Below are 19,235 nucleotides of genomic sequence, written 5' to 3'. Positions count from 1 at the left end.
TACCTTTTTGCTATTATTTTCTTTACATTCCAGTGACATCAGGCAAGCATGTTAAAAAAAATTAAGGATGATAACTGAAAGACTAAACATAGAATGAAAAATTTCCAAAACAGTAATGGAGGTAGGAGGATTGAAAAAAAAAAAAAGGAAACTGAAAATATTCAAGGAATAAAAGGGAGATCTTGGAAATTAAAAATAAGATAACAGAAATGAAAAACACAACAGAAAATTTTAAAAGTAAGATTTCCAAGAAAGCAGAGGAAAAATGAGAGCAAAATATAAAGTAAATTAAAACACAAGTCTAAGAGATCTAATAATAACCAAACAGAATTTCTAGAAAATTTGAGGAAATGAGATGAATGCAGTCCACAAAAATGTAATTTAGAAGTTTCCCAGGACTAAAGAGTGTGGGTTTCTTGACTAATAGAGTACAACAGAACAATTGATTTAAAAAAAAAAGAAAAGAAAAAGACCTAAAACAAGGCATATTATTGTGAAATTTCCAAAAATAGGGGCCACAAAAAAAAATTCCCAGCCTTGGGAATCAGAATGACTAACAGGCCAATATCAAACTGGAAGTTGGAAGACAATGAAGCAATGCCTTCAAAATTCCAAGGGAAAATAATTTCTGACCTCAAATTCCATTCCCAGACAAACTATAAACAGATTAAAAAGTTAAATAAAATACAAAGGTAAAATAAAACATTTTTAGACCAGTACACTCTCAAGAAAATTATCTTCCATTCAGATTTCTCAGGAAGCCATTGGAAGATGTATTCCAACAAAATGAGGGAATAATTGAATAAGACAGTGACATGGGATACAGTAAAAGGGAGAGCAGAGTAGGATGGAGGTGAAGGCAGCGCCTAAGATGATAAGAAGGCAAGTCCCAGGAAGATTGCTGTGAATAAGGCAAAGGTGATTGAAGAAGGTCAGGAGGCTCTTGGAAAGAAAATTCTGGAAAACTTGATATAAATGGAATTCTCAAAAGAAGAGTTAAACATTTGGCAAAGAATTTGGAATTTATTTACTGATCTGTACATACAATCCTGAGCAAATGAAAAATATGACAAATATTAGCTCTAGGAATGGAGAAGGCAATGGCGCCCCACTCCAGTACTCCTGCCTGGAAAATCCCATGGACGGAGGAGCCTGGTAGGCTGCAGTCCATGGGGTCACTGAGGGTCGGACACGTCTGAGCGACTTCACTTTCACTTTTCACTTTCGTGCATTGGAGAAGGAAATGGCAACCCATTCCAGTGTTCTTGCCTGGAGAATCCCAGGGACGGGGGAGCCTGGTGGACTGCCATCTATGGGGTCACACAGAGTTGGACACAACTGAAGTGACTTAGCAGCAGCAGCAGCAGCTCTAGGAAAAACCAAAGGTGAGGGAAAGGAAAAATAGTCAGTTTCCTAAATGAATCACCTGTAAAGACCATTGCATAGAGATAAGAATATAACACACTGAAAATTTATTTCTCAAAATTATAGTACTACTGTGTTGTAATCAGAAGGATGTGGCTCATGGGAAGAGTGTGAAGTGGGTTGGGGGAGCAAAGATTGCTAAATTCTCCTTTCTGTGGGAAGTGCTTAGATGACGCTCATGCTGAACCCTTAAGAAACAGTGATAGGAATATGTTGCTGAGAAGTATGAGGTAAATGACAAAACTGTCTGCTTTTAGGGTGAAGTGTTTGCCTCTGGGAAGGAGGGGTGACCAAATGGGGACAGAATGCTTCCTTTGATGTAACTGATATTATAGAGTTGTTGAATTCTCCAAATTTTGTCCATAATTAACTTGATTTAAAAACAAAAGAAAAATTTAATGGGGGAAACTTAGCTCAAATAAAGGCTTGTGATTTGGGTTAGGACTTTACCTAAAGTATTATAATCTTCTGGGGATGAGGTATCCCAAGAAGGTGTGTTAATGCTTTTCCTGCTTCAGTTTAGTTCAGTACTGTCCCTCAGTCGTGCCCAACTCTTTGTGGCCCCATGGACTGCAGCACACCAGGCCTCCCTGTCCATCACCAACTCCTGGAGCTTGCTCAAACTCATGTCCATCAAGTTGGTGATGCCATCCAACCATCTCATCCTTTGTCATCCCCTTCTCCTCCTGCCTTCAGTCCTTCTCAGCATCAGGGTCTTTTCCAATGAGTCACTTCTTTATGTCAGGTGGCCAAAACACTGGAGCTTCAGCTTCAGCATCAGTCCTTCCAGTGAATATTCAGGACTAATATTGAATCATAATATTCAATATTACGATTGACTGGTTTGATCTCCTTGCAGTCCAAGGGACTCTTGAGAGTCTTCTCCAACACCACAGTTCAAAAGCATCAATTCTTCAGCGCTCAGTTTTATTTATGGTCCAACCCTCACATCTATACATGACTACTGGAAAAACCATAGCTTTAACCTAGATGGACCTTTTCCTACTTAAACCAGTTCATTTTAGTAAATATATTTTTAGAGGGGAGAAAAAGGTTGTTTTGCAGGTGAAATGAAACATTACATGGACAAGTTGGTCTTTTGACAGCTTTGGGAAGACAAAGCAGGGGGAGGAACAGGAACCCTTTCACCCTTTCTTCCAGTGGCTGGGAGACCTTGTTGGAGTAACGTGAGAATACGGAGGGCATTTGAGACATGCCTGACAGTGTCAAAACAGCAAGCAGCCTCATCTTCCACGTTATATTCTGAAATAGGAAAGAAAGCAGATGAAATAGCTTTTTCATTATTTTCCACATCCCAAAAGGAAATTCACTTCAATTTTAATAACATCTCTATTTCTTATTTATCATCATACAAACCTTATAAAAATTGCAAACTCCAAATTTGGAGGAATAGGTTGCAAGATGAAAAAGAAAATGTTTCTGTCATCTAGTCTTTTTTTTTTATTATTAAACTAAAAATAAACCTATGTTACTTTTGAAGGAGAAAACAGAGGGATAATAGCTAATTCAGTGGATGGCCATGAAGTCTCAGGAACCCGGCTGAGGGCCACAGCCCAAGGTCATGCACAACACAAGTCCTGCTCCATCTTGCCCTGACTTTGCATCTTATACCAGTGACACAGCCACCCTGGACAAGGTCCTTCACCGCTCCCGTACAGCCCTGAGTGATGCTGCACTCTTACACCACCAGGCCACGAGAAATGCTTCCTCCTGGGCCCTGTTCCTCATATCACTAGAAATGATTTGACAGCCAGGTGGTACTTCTACACCTGGGGCACATAACCATTTTACGGTTACAGAGAAAGCTAGGACTCCTAAGTAGAAGAGGGGCTTGATATCAACAATATAATGCAACGATAGACATACATATGCAATGAAATAAGAGCAATAATGACTATCATAGTCAATAGTTTGAACCCCGCTAGATGGTAGTAAGGCATATAGACTCTGTGGTCAGACTAACTGGGTTTGAACCCTAGCCCTTCCTTTCCTTGGCTATTCAGCCAAGTAGATTCCTACCTCAAGACTTTTGGTTCCCTCTTGTCCCTTTCTTTGGGTTTCACTTCTCTCCAGTATGGGGTTCTTCACCTACTGTCTTGGTAAGTCATGCTGTCCAATTTAGCTTCCCTCAAATTCCCAAGACCCCTATCCTGATTAATGTTTCTTCCTAGAACTCATCATCACAGGATAACCTATATAGTTTACCTGTTGATCTTTTTCCCTATTCTTTCCCCCTCCCACTCCACTTGGAGGTAAGCTCCACGGGAGCAGGAGCTTTGTCTGTATAGGTTATCGCTGCATTCCCCAAAAGCCCAGAAGATTCCCCAACACATAGTGGATATTCTATAAATATCTGGTAGCTAAATGAATTGGGTCTGACACCCAAGTTTGTTCTTTGAGCCTTAGCTCATTGACTGTAAAATGAGGTTAATAATAATGGCTAGAGGATAGGATTGTGTGAAAATTAAATAAAATTATTTGTGTGTAGGAGGGTGAGTGTCCCCTTACTCAGCCATCCTGCATCCTTGCTTCCATCTCAAACTCCCACCCCAAATTGAGTCAGTTAAACAGACACCTCTACCACTCTGAGAAAACTGTCTTGGTAGAACCAGAGAAAAAAGACATCACATTCTTGGGTTTTAAGTTCAAAACTCTCAGTCCAGAACTACAACAGAAAATATTTAGGAAAATCTGTGACCAAGTGGAACCAGTTTTTCCTGTCTCACCACCATAAACTCTTCTCCATAAAAGTCTCCACAAAATCTTCCAAGGTGGGGAGGTGGGGGGAGAGAGTGTGACAGGAAGCAATGGCATTCTCAGAAGGTGCTCTTCCACGCTACACCACCCTCCCGCCCCTGAGTAGCAGTTGCAAAAGAGGAAGAGTCATCAGGATACTCAGGCAGAGTCCGTGCGCACTGATAATTCTCCAGCCGCATCAGCATGGCACTGGAAAAGAGCCAAGATTTCATGTACCCCATAGAACTGTGTTAGAATTATGAGAGAAAGATGCCATGCAGGAAATAGCAGAGATCACGCAGCCAGGGACAAGGTGGGACACAGCAGTGCCTACACGCCTGGGGCAAGGATACCAGAGGCCAAAGACTAGGAGATGTATCTTGGCAGCTGCCATCACTGGAAAAAGAATGACTTGCAGCCAGAAGCCTCAGCCTTTCCGCCACCTACATGCATGCCAGGATAATACTCAGCTGCTGCTGCTGCTGCACCAGAATGCAAACACCACACCAAGGGGAAGGGGAGAAAGGGAAACATTCTGAATTTACTGAGCGTAAGCCCAGTGCAACTTAGAAAACACTGAGGTGACTGAGCCCCAGCCAGGACTAGAATTAAGTGTTTGCCATCATGCACAATGGGAGCTTGAAATAAAATTTTATAAAAAAATAAGTAATTAATAAAATAATAAAGATTATTTTAAAAATACACATATTTATTTGACTTGCAGAATGTGTAGCCTACGAAAACCACCCCTACTCAAACATGTGGAGGATGTATTAGTGTCTGGCACTCAGTAAGCAATGAAGTAAATGACAGCTGATATTAGCACTGACACGGCCAACTAGACACCAGGCCACTCATTTGACATGCATCACCTCTGACTCCCCCCATAATCTTGCAAGAAATTTTGCAAGAAATCTTGCAAGACAATGAGTTATTATTTGTAAGTCCTATAAGACAGATAATTATTTCTATTTTGTATTTAGTGAAACTTGGAATGATTCAGTGATTTGGCCATTGAATGGCCAATGCTTTAAAGAGTTCAGAGATGGGGTTTGAACCTAAGTTGCCTGTTTCTAGGGACTCAGACATCACACAAGAAGGGTAGTCATGCTCAGTTAGGTAGGTGTTTGCTCTGTTGACAGGTTGGCTGGGGTTTCCCTGAACTGGGGGGCTTCCATCAGTTATGGGATCCCAGGCAGTGAGCAGAAGTCCAAATTCACTTGGTGTCTCTAAGGGCTATCCAGGCAGACAGGCATGATGTAGAAAGAATTCAGGGGCCTGTGGACATTGAACTGTGACACTAGTCTGTATTCCCTCAAGGGTCTTCCTTTTGTTTTGAATTGTCTATTTATTTATTGATATTCAGCTTTGCTCCCAAAATTTAGAAATAAGCTCTGATGATCTAATTTTTTCACAGTATTAATAAATGAGCTTTTTTTTTCTTTTCCCTAATGGTATATTACAGGATATTGAATATAGTTCCCTGTGCTGTACAACAGTACATTGTTGTTTCTCCATTCTATATATCAGAGAAGGCATTGGCAACCCACTCCAGTGTTCTTGCCTGGAGAATCCCAGGGACGGGGGAGCCTGGTGGGCTGCCATCTGTGGGGTCACAGAGAGTCGGACACGACTGAAGTGACTTAGCAGCAGCAGCAGCTGCTAGTCCCAAGCTCCCAATCCATCCCTCCCCTCCCTCACGTCCTGGCAACCACAAATCTGTTCTCTATGTTTGTGAGTCTGTTTATGTTTCATAGACAGACTCATAGACACAGACACAAACTAAACTTTATGTTAAAAGTTCATCTGTGTCATATTTTAGATTCTACATATAAGTGGTATCATATGGTATTTGTCTTTCTGTTTCTGACTTACTTTACTTTGCATGATAACCTCTAGGTCCTTCCATGTAGCTGCAAATGGCATTGTTTCATTATATTTTATGGTTGAGTAATGTTCCATTTTATACACACACATACACACACACATATGTATCTCACATCTTCTTTATCCATTCATCTGTTGATGGACACTTACGTTGTTTCCGCATCTTGACCATTGTAAATAGTGCTGCTGAACATAGGGGTGCGTGTATCTTTTCAAATTGTAGTTTTGTCCAGATATATGCCCAGGAGTGGAGTTGTTAGATCATATGGAAACTTTACTTTTAGCTTTTAGAGGAACCTCCATATTGTTCTTCAAATTGGCTGAGCCAATTTACATTCCCACCAACAGTATAGGAGGATTCTCTTTTCTTCACACCCTCTCCAGCATTTGTTATTTGTAGAGCTTTTAATGACGGCCATTCTGACCGGCTGAGGTGCTATCTCATGGTAGTTTTACTTTGTATTTCTCTAATAATTAACTATGTTGAGCATCTTTTCGTGTGTCTATTGGCTGTCTGTATATCTTATTTGGAGAATGTCAGTTTAGGTCTTCCCCTCATTTTATTGGGTTGTTTGGCTTTTTGTTACTAAGTTGTATGAGCTATCTTGGAAATTAAGCCTTTGTTGGCCACGTCATTTGCAAGTATTTTCTCCCAATCCATAGGTTGTCTTTTCATTTTGCTTAAGGTTTCCTTTTATCTGTGAAAGCTTGTAAGTTTGATTAATTCACATTTGTTTGTTTTTGCTTTTATTTCTATTGCCTTGGGAGACTGACCTAAGAAAACATTGGTGCAATTTATGATGTAGGAGAACATTTTGTCTATGTTCTCTTCTAGGAGTTTTATGATGTTATGTCCTATATATAAGTCTTTAAGCCATTTTAAATTTATTTTTGTGCGTGGTGTGAGGGTGGTGTTCTAATTTCATTGATTTACATGGAGCTGTCCAACTTTCCCAACACCATTTGCTGAAGAGACTGACTTTTCCCCATTTTATATTCTTGTCTCCTTTATCAAAGATTAATTGACCATTGATATGTAGGTTTATTTCTGGGCTCTCTATTCTGTTCCACTGATCCATATATCTGTTTTTGTGCCAATTCCACACTGTTTTGATTACTGTAGCTTTGTAGTATTGTCTGAAGTCTAGGAAGATTATACCTCCTGCTTTGTTCTTTTCCCTCAGGATTTCTTTGGCAATTCTGGGTCTTTTATGGTTCCATATAAACTTTAGGATTATTTGTTCTACTTCTGTGAAAAATGTCATGGGTAACTTGATAGGGATTGCATTAAATTTACAGATTGCTTTGGGTAGAATCCTTCCAGTGGTCTTCTAATCTATCAATCAGCCCCAAGATCCTTGATTCAAAAAAGTATGTGTCTTAGTCCTCCCCTGGGAAGCCTAAAAAATGAATAGGAACGCTAGTGGGAAGAAATCTTTTCCGTCTCAGCTGGGGCAGGATCTGGGCAGCACAGACTAAATGCAGCAGCAACGATGGATTGGCCCTGCTTCACAAAAGCAAGACAGGCCCAAATAGGAGCTCAGTATCCAAGACTGCAGAACCCAAATGCCCACCAAGGAGTGCCAGTGAGTCACGTGGGTCTCTGCTGGGGTTATGAGGAAAATGGGTAAAATACAAGTACCTACCCACTGAGCATAGGGAGATGAGGTTTTGGAAAAGTGAATCTGTGGACTGTGGAGGACTTTCTATTTTTCAGAAGGACCAATTAGCAAAGCCACAAAAGCAGTATCAGAGTTAAGGCCAGCTAAACCTGCCTGATAAAATTACACCCCTTCTCTGCCTTTTAAGATCTCAATATCTGTGCATAATGCATGGTAGGATTCTTTGAGTGGAAATTTTTTGGACAGAAGCCCAGGAGGGCAGAAGTGGACTTCTTGGCACTAGGAAACTTCAAGTGATTAAGTGAAAGACTCTGGGCAATGACATGTACTAACCACAGTCAGCAGAAGGAAGGGAGTCTCTGTGTGCAAGACACAGGCTGGAGTGTGTGTGGTTCTAAAAGGGGGAGGGAATGTGTCTGGGAAGGGGATAGCCAAACCTGCTTTAAAGTGCTCCACCTAAAGCCTTATGCCCCACCCTCCCATGGTGGCTTCTGTGAACCATGATGTCTTCATCGTCATAAAAGCTCACCACTCAGATGGAGAAAGAAATTGCCCAAAGTCAAAGCATCAATTAGAACTCAAAGAGCTCTGAGATAATAACTAGCCTTTACTGAGCTCTTACAACATGCCAGGCCCCATTCCAGGTATGATTTGGTTCTTAAGCCATGGAATCCATACAACCACCCTCTGTGGTAAGTACCATTTACTATCCTTATTTTGCAAATATGGAGACCAAAGCACAGATAGACTAACACAGATTACGCAGCCTGAAGTCACACAGCTAGGAAGTGACCACACTGGGATTCGAACCCAAGGAGTCTGGCTCCAGTACTGAGAGCTAAACCATCTCACCACACTATTTCACCTGTTCTTACCTCTATCAGAGTCCTAAAACCAGTGTGCTGCCATTATCTCTTCTGCCCTTGATCATGAGTTCCTTGAAGGCCAACACTGTGTCTTAAAAAATATGACTCTAGTAGGTGCTCATCGTTCAACTCATTGTTACTGAGTTGAAAAATGAGTTTAAGCAAACCTTATAAAGGTTATATTACTGCAGAGGAGAAAGGTAACTAGGAAAAAAGAATATTTGTTGAACTCTTGCCATTCAACAGCATCTTGCCAAGAACATTGCATTTATTTTCCCCCTTAATTCCCTAGAATTCTCTGAGAAGTAAATACTCTTATTAGCCTACTTTTGCAGAAGAGAAACTGAGGCAAAGAGCATATAAGTGCCATACACAAGACCCCACAGCTAGGATTCTCATTTAGACATTTGACATTGCCCATGCACTTAAGTGTGTGCATGCTCAGCCATGTCCAGCTCTTTGTGACCCCATGGACTGTAGCCTGTCAGGCGCCGCTGTAAGTGGAATTCTCCAAGCAAGAATACTGTAATGGGTAGCCATTCCCATCTGCAGGAGATCTTCCTGACTCAGGGACTGAACCTGGGTCTCCTACATTGCAGGCGGATTCTTTACCATCTGAACCACCAGGGAAGCCCCAGTTAATTAATTACTGCACTTAATTATGATCTCATGTACTGCTCTGGACTAGAATAGGCCACAGGGGAAGGAGGCAGGACAATGAACAGGCCTCTAAGGAGGAAGGTATGCCTTTCAACCACAGGATCAAGGAAGTCATTTTGGAGGAGGCAGCATGTGGCCTCGATCTGCCTCTGCAGGGCGGGGATTGCATGCAGAGGAAACAGTGTGAGCAAACACACAGGCAGAACACTGCTGCACGTGCGAGAAAAATCAGAGTTCTTTTCACTTGGCTGCAACTCAGAATGAATGAAGAGGAATGCCTGAGGTTCAGTCAGGAAGGAAGACAGGGACGGGAGCCAGATTGCAGAGACTTTTGAATGATAAGCCTGGAGGCTTGGATGGAATTACTAGGCAATAGGGAGCCATTGAATACTTTTGAGCAGGGAGTGATGTATTAGATCTGTGCTTAGGATGACTTAGCAATCAGAAAGACGATAGCTGAAGGCAGGGAGATGGGGCAAGATAAAGAGCAATTTGGATTACTAAAAAAAAAAAAAAAAATGGGCTCAGACTCTTAACTAGGTAGGGAGAAAAGAGAATGGAAATTATCAATGATTTGAAGCCAGGAACTATTACTTAGCTCTGGGTAAATTGTGAGGGCCGTGATAGAAGAAGGAGTCAAGAGAGATGTTAAGGTTTTTCTCCAGACTCACGGATGACAGTTCCCTTAGCAGAAAGCATGTATGTGGGCGTGCAGACCGTGTCATGACTGGTGGGTGAGCGAAGCTAATGAGTCGATCCCCTCACACTGAGAGCATCTTCTAAAGGGTCAAATCTAAATTCCAGGCCATCTGCCCCTTCAGCCAGGAGAGATCCAACTGATAAGTCAGGGCTCCACTTCCATGGCTTGGACAAATTCTCTTTGTAGCTTTGATTGATGCAGGGTAATATATATCCAATATCCATGTCAGGCATCAATAGCTCACACACACACGCACACACACATACATACATCCACCACCACTAATGACCAGCAGCTTAATGAAGCCCCCTCTTCTGTGTGAGCATTAGTGAGTTGATCCAGTAATAGAAGACAAGCCATACAAATTGAAAACTAAAAACTTCCAGATTTCATCCTGCTTTTCCTTATGTCACTTATTTTATGCTGCATGAATTGGATATTAGTTTCCCCGTTTCGCTGAAATGTCGGATCACTAGGGTAGCTTGAACAGACTCAATTTCGCTTGGAGTAATAGAGTGAGATTATTCAAAATTATTTCCAGTGGGCTGAGCCTGCCTGTTCCTTCTGTTATGAGAATAGAAGTAAACAACTCGCCACCCTCCTCGCAAGCTGACATCCTTGACACAGCGCCCCTTTGCCTAGCTCCTTAATCGCGAGAGCATTTTGGTTTTAGCCACGCTCAATTAATTCATCCAGAAAAGGGTCCAGTCAGAAAGAGTTGATTTAAAGTGAGATAAACTGGGCATCTGCTTGGAAAACCAGATGATCCCAAATATGTCTTTCATCGTGAGAAAATGAAGAGCTCTCTCCACGTTTAGAGCAGTGACTTCTCAGTAGCATTTTTTTTTCCCCCTTGAGAGTTTAAGCAGAGCAGGGGCAGAAGTGATCCATGGGTGGCCTCTCCTAGATTGTGATGGGGCTGGGTCTCAGGGAGGACGAGACTTCAAACCACCCACCACCCCTGCTTGCCTCTGGGTCTAGCAGGGCCAGGTGAGAAGGGCTGGGAGTCAGAGTAGAGTTTTTAATCCCTAACTAGATACACAGCTGGTCCCTCTCGCCGTTGAACACAAAAGAGCTGAGCTAGCACTTGGGAAAGTGGGATGTCAACATTTTTTGCTCAAATTTGATAAGCAGCAGAAGATTAGCACCTTCCTCAAGTCTCTATTTCGAACAATGTTCCTTTCAAGGCATCCAAATTTGGCAGAAAATCCAGACCCTGCAGACAGCCCTGAAGCTTGTGGGGAGAGGAGGGGGTGGGAGGAATGGAGCAGGGGAGAGAAGATATATGGTGACAAACCCCAAACCCACAGCTTCTAATGGAGCAACATTCGCTTGGGGGATACAAGAAGCTCTACCACGTGGATTTTCCACCATGGGAGCACTCTTTGGGCTGGTTTCAGGGTGTTCCCAGCTAGGAAAGGAGGCCAGACAGCAGAGCATCTGTCCAGTGGGCAGGCAGACCCAGGCCCCGGTGGCCTCGAGTCACCCCAGGCATCCTGCTTTTCTGTGCCGAAAGCATTACATGGCACAAACGAGCTGGGGAAATCAGGGACCAATCGGAGCATTAAAAACAGGCTTTTCTGGCCTCCCAGGGAAGGCTAGGGTTTCGGCTCTGCTGCCATCTCCTCACATTTTCCACTGATGTCACCCCAGGCAAATAATTGGTGGAGAGGAGGCTTAAAGGGAAAGAGAGGGACTGTGTGAACAGAGCAGTGAGATGGAGAGAAAACAGGGCTGGGACTGGCCCCAGCTGTGACCATGTGGATCTCACCCTCACTTGGGAAGCAGGAGTGTGGGCCAGCCATTTGCTGTGGAATGAAACCTTCCTCTTGTTCCTGGATCAAAAACACCCTAGCGAAGATTGCTTGTCTCAGGAGTGCAGACTTCTCCTCTTGTTCCTTGATCAAAAACACCCTAGCGAAGATTGCTTGTCTCAGGAGTGCAGACTTCTTGCCAGTCCTGACCATGGCTCCCACTGTCCCAGTCCCTGCTTCCGCTGGTGCAGCCAGGAAACAGGAGGCTGCTGATCTCAAAGGGGGTTCTGGCCCTGCCTCTCCTGCCCTGTGCAATCCTGGGATATCCTGGGCCATCTCTGGCTTCAGCTGTAACCAGTGCTTGGCCTTTGACTTTGATTGTGTGATAAGCTGTTTAGGGAACTCCTTCAAATCAACTGAAATTCAAGAAATATTAATTAAAGGTCTTCCTTGTGCAAGGCACTGTGCTAGGTAGCTTCACATTAATCACTGATATATTTATTTTTTTTAAATTATGAGTGGCCCATGTTGTATGATCATTTAGCTAAGCAATAGGGATAAAGCAGTAAGCAAGACAGATGCCTCCCTCTCCTTTCAGAGTTTATGTTCAAGCTCCCCTCTTTGTACCTGACAACACCATGATATAGTATATTAGCTGCATTTTACAAATGAGACAATGGAATCTCAGACAGGTGGAGTGACTTGCCCAAGGACACACAGCATTCCAGAGCAGAGTCCAGAGAAGAAAATTGGTCTTCTGGCTTTAAATCCACATATTTTCCCATTATATCATCCTGAATTCCCTTGCACAGAGTAGCAGGAGATGCTGAAACACTCTCCCCAGCCATCAGGAAGAAAGGAAAGAGAGAGGGAAAAAGAGAGTGAGAGAGAGTGGGAGGGAGGGGAGAAAAGAGAGTCCGTTTCTGCTTTGAAGTTCTCACAACAGAATATTTCTTTAAATGCTGTCTCCAGCCATCAGTTTCCGAGAGGCCAAAGCTCTGACCTGCCTAAATTCTATTCCTCTATTCCAAATATTTCTTACACCAAACAGACAAGAAATGCTGAAGGGGCCAACCAAAAAAATAAGGCTCTAATAATAATAATAGGCTTACATTAAACCAAATAAAGTCATTTTGAAATGACTAAAGAGAAATAGCAGAGGAGAAACGCCCCTGGGCACACACTCTGTTTATGCACCGCACATTATACCTTTTCATCACAATTACCTAAAGTGGTACATTTGTACTTCCATAATGTATGGAATTCATTACATAGTTTTGCAATGAAATTATCACACTGTGCCTGGGACATCTGCACCCTGTCATACATCATTCTATTCATTTCTAGTTAATTTAATCCCAATATCTGCCCACATGATAAGACAGATGTTCAGCTACACTGCAGCTTCAATGGTTTTCTGCCTTGAAGAAACTTAAAGCTGTTGAAAGAAATGACATCTTTCAGGCAGAAAGCGTACAGTATTACAAAGTTTGGAGGTTTGGCACTTGACTATTATCAGCTTTATTATTTGTTGGTCTATCATAGTAACCTCTGCCGTGAGGATCAACATGTGAGATGAACAGTCTAATGGGAGAATTTCTACGAGTATTTCTATAGCCACTGAAGATGAAGCCCCATCAAAACTGGAAGGAATATCAGCATCTCACTCAAAAGGAAAATTTAAACATTTCACGCATTGTGTTAGTCACATTTTCTGCTTCACAGGGAGAGGGAAGGAGGCCATTATTCTTGAGTCTTTCTCCTTGGCCAGCATCAGTCTGGGTGCTTGGCTCACATGATCTTTTCCACTCTGCGTGGCCACCCTGAGAGGTGACCACTACGGTGATCTCCCCACCAGTATCTGTGACTTTTATGCTTCCATGATTTCTACTACTTCCCTGATAAGTGCCCCACACGAGTAAGTGCATTGACTTTGGAGACAGCTCTCCTGGGGTGTGAATTTTGGTTCTGCCTCTCACTGTCTGGGTAACTTTGAGTTACTCAACCCTCTTGGAGCCTCAATTTCAATATTTGCATAAGTAAATAATAACAATTATTTCATAGTGATATGACAGTTAAATGAGATAAAACAAGTAAAATATTAAGCTCAGTGTCTTAGCTCAATAATACTTTTAACAATAAGAGCACCACTTTTCACATAGAAAACATGTCTAGTTCATCTGGTGGTAGCCTCTAAGGATGTAACAAGCATATTATTCCACAATGAATCCTGTTATGTAGAAAACAATTTTTGCCCCCTGAAGTCACAAGTTAAAATCATTTTTTAATTTTTTGTGATGGTCAACTATTGTCCTTAATAGATCAACACAAAAATAGAGGTGGATTCTGGAATTCTGGGTGTATTAAAGGGGTTTTATATAAGGGAGTCAAATTAAGTGAAATAAAAACATCTGGAATAGGGACAGAAAAGCATAAACACATCATTTGTACAACCTTTAAGTAGGCTGCCCCCTGAGGACAGGAGGAATCATTGCACTATAGAAAAGAAGCATTGTTTCCAACTTCATTTATTTAAGAAAAATTCAGCAAGTAATGAGCCCCAACTAAGTGCCAGAAATTGTTCTGGGTTATTATATGGGACAGGACTGATAAAGATATAGATTCTATAATAATGTGATCATGATTCTAGTTATATAGTGTATACACATTATATATATATATATACACACATGTATATACAAGAACACAAACATATATGTATATTTTATGTGCTATCATTTTAATATAAAGATACATTTTAGCACAAAATCACCAACTAACCCCTAGGTCTAGATGGGCCTCTTCATAGTTTGAGTTTCCAAACTATTTTAGCAGGCTCATTGCTCATCAAGTTGCTGGCATGATGGCTTAGAAGGTATAACCTAGCTCCAAGAGAACCTTGCAAATCCAATCTATTGAGCTTTGTCAGCAGAAAACCTTCAACATCATTTTTCCACCCTCTGGGGAAATACAGTCTAATATAGGCTCTCCATTTTCTGTTTTTACTTCTTTTCTATTCTGGCCTGAACTTTCTTATTAATATCCTCATCCATGTATGGCTCTGCTGCATTGTGTTTTAAACACACCTTCTAAATACACACGTGTATGCAGTGTTTTCCTTAAGTTTCTTCCTTATAACTCGGTCCTAGGCACAGCAAGTAGCTTTTTATTTCATTGAAGGATTGCTTAAACTCTGGTTCTATATCTGCCACCCTATTCTACCAATGAAATTTACTCCTTCTTGAGGGAGGTAAGATCCCAAATGGTACACTTAGCAGCTGACGTACAGGGGACCTGGAATCAGGGAAAGGACAAGGAAGGCACATACACTATTTCGGTTTTCTTCATTTAATAAGTTAGAAGGCATGTGCTTCTGGATGGTCAGTAGGAGAAAAAAATGAGCGAGCGTCTCAGTGCTTGTCACACTGAGCAATGTCATGGGGGAATGGGATTCACCCTCAGGCACGCTGTCCTGACCACCAAGCCTTCCCAGTCAGCAGCATCAATGAAAGGCCAAGATACAGAATAAAATGACTGGTTCCCTGGCCAGATTCAGGAGTCATATTCCTGAGATGGCTGCCCTACATGGTATAAAATATCAGAGATGAAAGTAGCCTCAGGGATAGATAGTCCAATCCTCTTCTACAGAAGAGAAACATGAGACTGAAAAGTATCTGTTTCCTAATCAAACACCTCTTCTCACTGTGCACATCCTTTTGTGTTTGTGTCCCAAATGCCTAGCCCAGTGGTAGGCCCATAGTGGAAGCTCAGTGACAGTTCAATGAACTGCAGTAAGGCAAGGCCCAGAGAGCTCCAAGGGCTCATCAAATTAATGGCAGAGTCCTCAATGGAACCCAGATACCCTTGCCCAGATGCCCTTATTCCTGGTTCTGGTCACCAGACTTACCTTCCCAGAGCCATGAGCCCAGGAGGCCTTGCAGTCAGGAATGACACGCTGGAGGGCCAGACTCATCCTTTCCATCACCCACAATACTCTCCATCATCCCAAGCCCTGCAACATGTGCCTCAACAGGAATCCAAGGTCAAGTCCCTTTGCTCTCCTTGTGTGTTTTTTTATCATCTGTAACTTGAAGCGATTGGGCTACATCACTTGAATATATGTTCCAAGACCATACACTTCTGTTCGCTTCTGAATCCCCAGTACAATTACATAGTACATTCTTCACAAAGATTTATAAATATCAATGAGCAAGTGAATGAGTAACCCAGGCATTCAAGTAGGTTTCAGCTCATGGGCGAACAACTATTAGAATAAATTCCTCGAGTTGTGTTTAAGAAGAATTCTAGGGCAATTCTAGTCTTTCCCAGAAAGACTGTTGTGATTAATTAGTAAGGCCTGGCCTGGGCTCAGGGACACATGGTGTGGCTTCAGTATTTCCTGTCACCAGGCGACATAATTAAGTGGTGGGAAGGAGAGAGAATAAGGGAAGGGTGCATTGTGGTTTTGCAGAAGGAGACAGAGAATGAAAATAAGAAGCAAATATGGGATGAAGACTAAAAGCCACTGTCTTCCATCTCCAACTGACTCCAATGATGATGCTTTTCGACACCATAAAAGAAGACATTATCCTTGTCTTCTAAGTGACATTTCCCTTCTGCTCACATTTGGCTTTTGCTTGAGGCCTAGCTGAGCACTCCCATCAGCCCTCTGGTATCTCTGATCTCTAAGTGGCAGAATCTGATCTCATGGCAGTGACATTTCCAAATGACGGTATAGCCCTACCTGGAGAAGGGCTCTGATTACAAGGAGATACCTAGCTTAGGATCCAAAATCAACAGATCTGGCTTTAGTGACCAGTTCTGCAAATTACGCCTTGCTTGACATAGGACAAACTATGTGTCTTCTTTGTGTAATATGGAAAAAAATAATACTACCACTGCACCACAGGCCAGGACAAAATGAAATTATCCCTGTAAAGGGATTAGCACACTTTGTATCTTTGTGTCAGGATATCATCTGCTCCCTAGCTCCCTTCTGTTTCAGGCCAGCCATTTATAAGCAGCACCAATATTGCTCCCAAAGAGCCGCCATTGCTTAAGTGGATGGAAAAAAGAGGCCTCTCCTCTGTGGTTTGCTGCAATAGTAGCTACTTTTCCTAGATCCTGGAAGCCAGCTTAATATTGAGTTCCCTGGCTGGGGGCCTCCAGATAAGCCCTGAGCATATTGAACTCCAGCTGTTGAGCTGAGGAACAGCTGGAAATTACACAATTGACACCTAAATGGAGGCGATGATCCCTGCACAATCACCTCTCGATTACCTGCCCACAACTTGTGCTCAGCTGCGTTGATTTTTCTGTGGTTGTCCAGTCCCATGCTGACTTCCCAAGCTAGCCCAAGCTGAGATGGTGTCTGTACGATGGTGGTCATGGTGGGCCGTGTGTGTGTGTGCGTGTGTGTGTGTGTGCGTGTGTGTGTGTGTGCGTGTGTGTGTGTGGTGGGGGGCGGGGGTGGGCAACGCAGTCCTGTGTTCCCAGCTGATTATCATAGCCAATTCATATACAGCCTGGGGAGTGCATATTGATTTCTATCATCTGTGCCTCTGCTTCTTAACATATCAAAAAAAAAAAAAAACAGAGCATTCCTTCAAATAGTCATACACTGGGCAGAGCAAAACCATTCTTGGCTGTTTTTCCAGCCTTGGGGCCTATAACAGCAATTGTTCCTGAGAGACTCTGTCAGGGAGCAGAATGGTGTGATAGGAAAAGCATAAACTTGTGCTGTGTCAATTCCCAGCTCTGTCATGTCCAGCTATATGACCTTGGGCAAGTTATTTATTTTCTCTGTTTTACAGAAACCTTGCCCAAGGTCACATTTGGGATTCCTGACTCTAAAACTCTTCAGTCTAGCACTGGGTGATAGTTCCTTTCTCCTTTCTGCACCAGTCTAACCTCTGTTCATACGTGTATCTGTACGTGTAGGCCTGGCTTACATCCCTCCATCCCACCCTGCCACCACTCCCCCCAGTGAACTGGGGATGTCTTTGAGATCCAGATAGAGGTGGAAGACAGTCTCTCTTTTCCTTATCAAAGACAAGGGAAAGAAAATAAGCTTCGATGGCATAACTACTATATGCCAAAGGCCCCAGCTGCTGAGACATCTACCAAGCATCATCCCTGATTTATAGATGAGGTTTCTGAGGATCACAGAGGTAGAATAACTTACTTGCTTTGGTGGCCAGCAGGGATAGAGAAACAGGATCTCAGCTAGATGGCAATATCACAAAACACTGACCTGATGCTCAACCTTTAATTCTGTAGCAGTGACTTGGGAGGAGGCTTGTGAGGATGACTGCCGACCCAAGGTGACTGCAGGAGCAGGACTTCAGTTGGACAGGAAAAGAACAACACGGCAGAAAGCAGAGCAAGTGGGAAGGCTAGCATCTGAGTCCCCACACAGACGTGTCAAGGAGAGGCGGGACAGGGCAGGGGGCTGGGGAGTGAGAACAGCTGGGATGAGGCTGTGAACCTCCCTGGTTAGTTTTCACTCTGATTCAACCTATCTCCTGACTTTTCTGTAGCACCAGAAAGAGCATCCCCATCTTCCACATGCATTCAGAGAATATGTATCAAGTGTGTGCTCTGGGTCAGGCATTGTTTAACCCAGGAGACACAGCAGTAAGCAAGACAAACAAGGTTCCAACCACAGGGGCTCTTGTTCCTGTGAAAGGAGACAGATGATAAATACATGGATTGGTGGTTCTGACCTTGGGTTGGTATTACTGGCCAGGTGGACATCTCATGTCTGCGGGATATAGAGGGGAAAGAGTGCGGGGATGGTTGGCTATCATAAAGACTCTCCCTCCCCACCTCATCCTCACTCTGGCATTCAGGTTGGGCCAGGAATGGGCAATGGCAAGTGTGCTTTAATGAAAGACTTGTTTCTGCATGGTGAAGATATGCCCTTCTCCAGATGCTAGAAGCACCCTGGTTGAGAGAGAGCACCCTGGTTGGAAACACATAAAGGAAAAGAGGACTCTAAAATAGTGAAAAATACTATATGGGAAAGAAACAGGGTAATGAGATGGAGGGCCCAGTGGGATCTACTCTGCTTTAGATGATACGTAGGTTGATATATAGGGCCATTTCCATGCCCTAATGCCCAGAACCTGTGAATGCAACCTTATTTGGGAAAAGGGTCTTTGCAGATGTACTAAGTTAAGGATCTTGACATGAAAAGATCACCCTGTATGATCCAGGTGAAACTTGAATTCAGTGAAGTGTCTTTATAAGATAATGGCAGAAGGATATTTGAGTCAGCAGAGGAGACACAGACACACAGAGGTGACCATCACGTGAAGATGGACTGGAGTGCTGTGTCCACAAGCCAAGGTGGTCCCAGCTGCCAGAAGTGAGGAGAGAGGCGTGGAACAGATTCCTCCCCCAGCATCTCTGCACAGAGTGTGGCCTCCAGAACTCTGAGAATAAACAAGTGTCAGCCCATGAATCTCAGAGGTCACAGTTATGCTGAGACCTGACTTGTAGTTAGGAGCAGCCACACACAGAGACATCAATGCACTTCACAAACTGATGTCTCTAGAAACAA

The 19,235-nt window shown here is 42.9% G+C and overlaps 1 long non-coding RNA gene across 2 annotated transcripts; it reads right to left on the bottom strand.

Moving 5' to 3' along the window:
• Positions 1 to 509: 509 nt before the first annotated feature.
• Positions 510 to 18,777, bottom strand: LOC147357675 (uncharacterized). 2 transcript variants are annotated; one of them, XR_015141504.1, is made up of 3 exons: positions 17,856 to 18,777; positions 2,508 to 2,688; positions 510 to 1,369 (listed from the first exon to the last, which is right to left on the bottom strand). It is a non-coding gene; the product is annotated as an uncharacterized LOC147357675 (long non-coding RNA). The 2 variants fall into 2 exon arrangements; XR_015141503.1 differs by having other exon boundaries at positions 17,925 to 18,773.
• Between the last annotated feature and the right edge of the window lie 458 nt (positions 18,778 to 19,235).

This window comes from Bos grunniens, chromosome 15, assembly GCF_055505025.1.
Source record: "Bos grunniens cultivar Pamir isolate PY7600 chromosome 15, Bosgru_T2T1.0, whole genome shotgun sequence".
In the NCBI taxonomy this organism is placed as follows: domain Eukaryota; kingdom Metazoa; phylum Chordata; class Mammalia; order Artiodactyla; family Bovidae; genus Bos; species Bos grunniens.
Note: the sequence above shows the minus strand (reverse complement) of the source record. Positions and strands in the feature narration are given on the sequence as shown.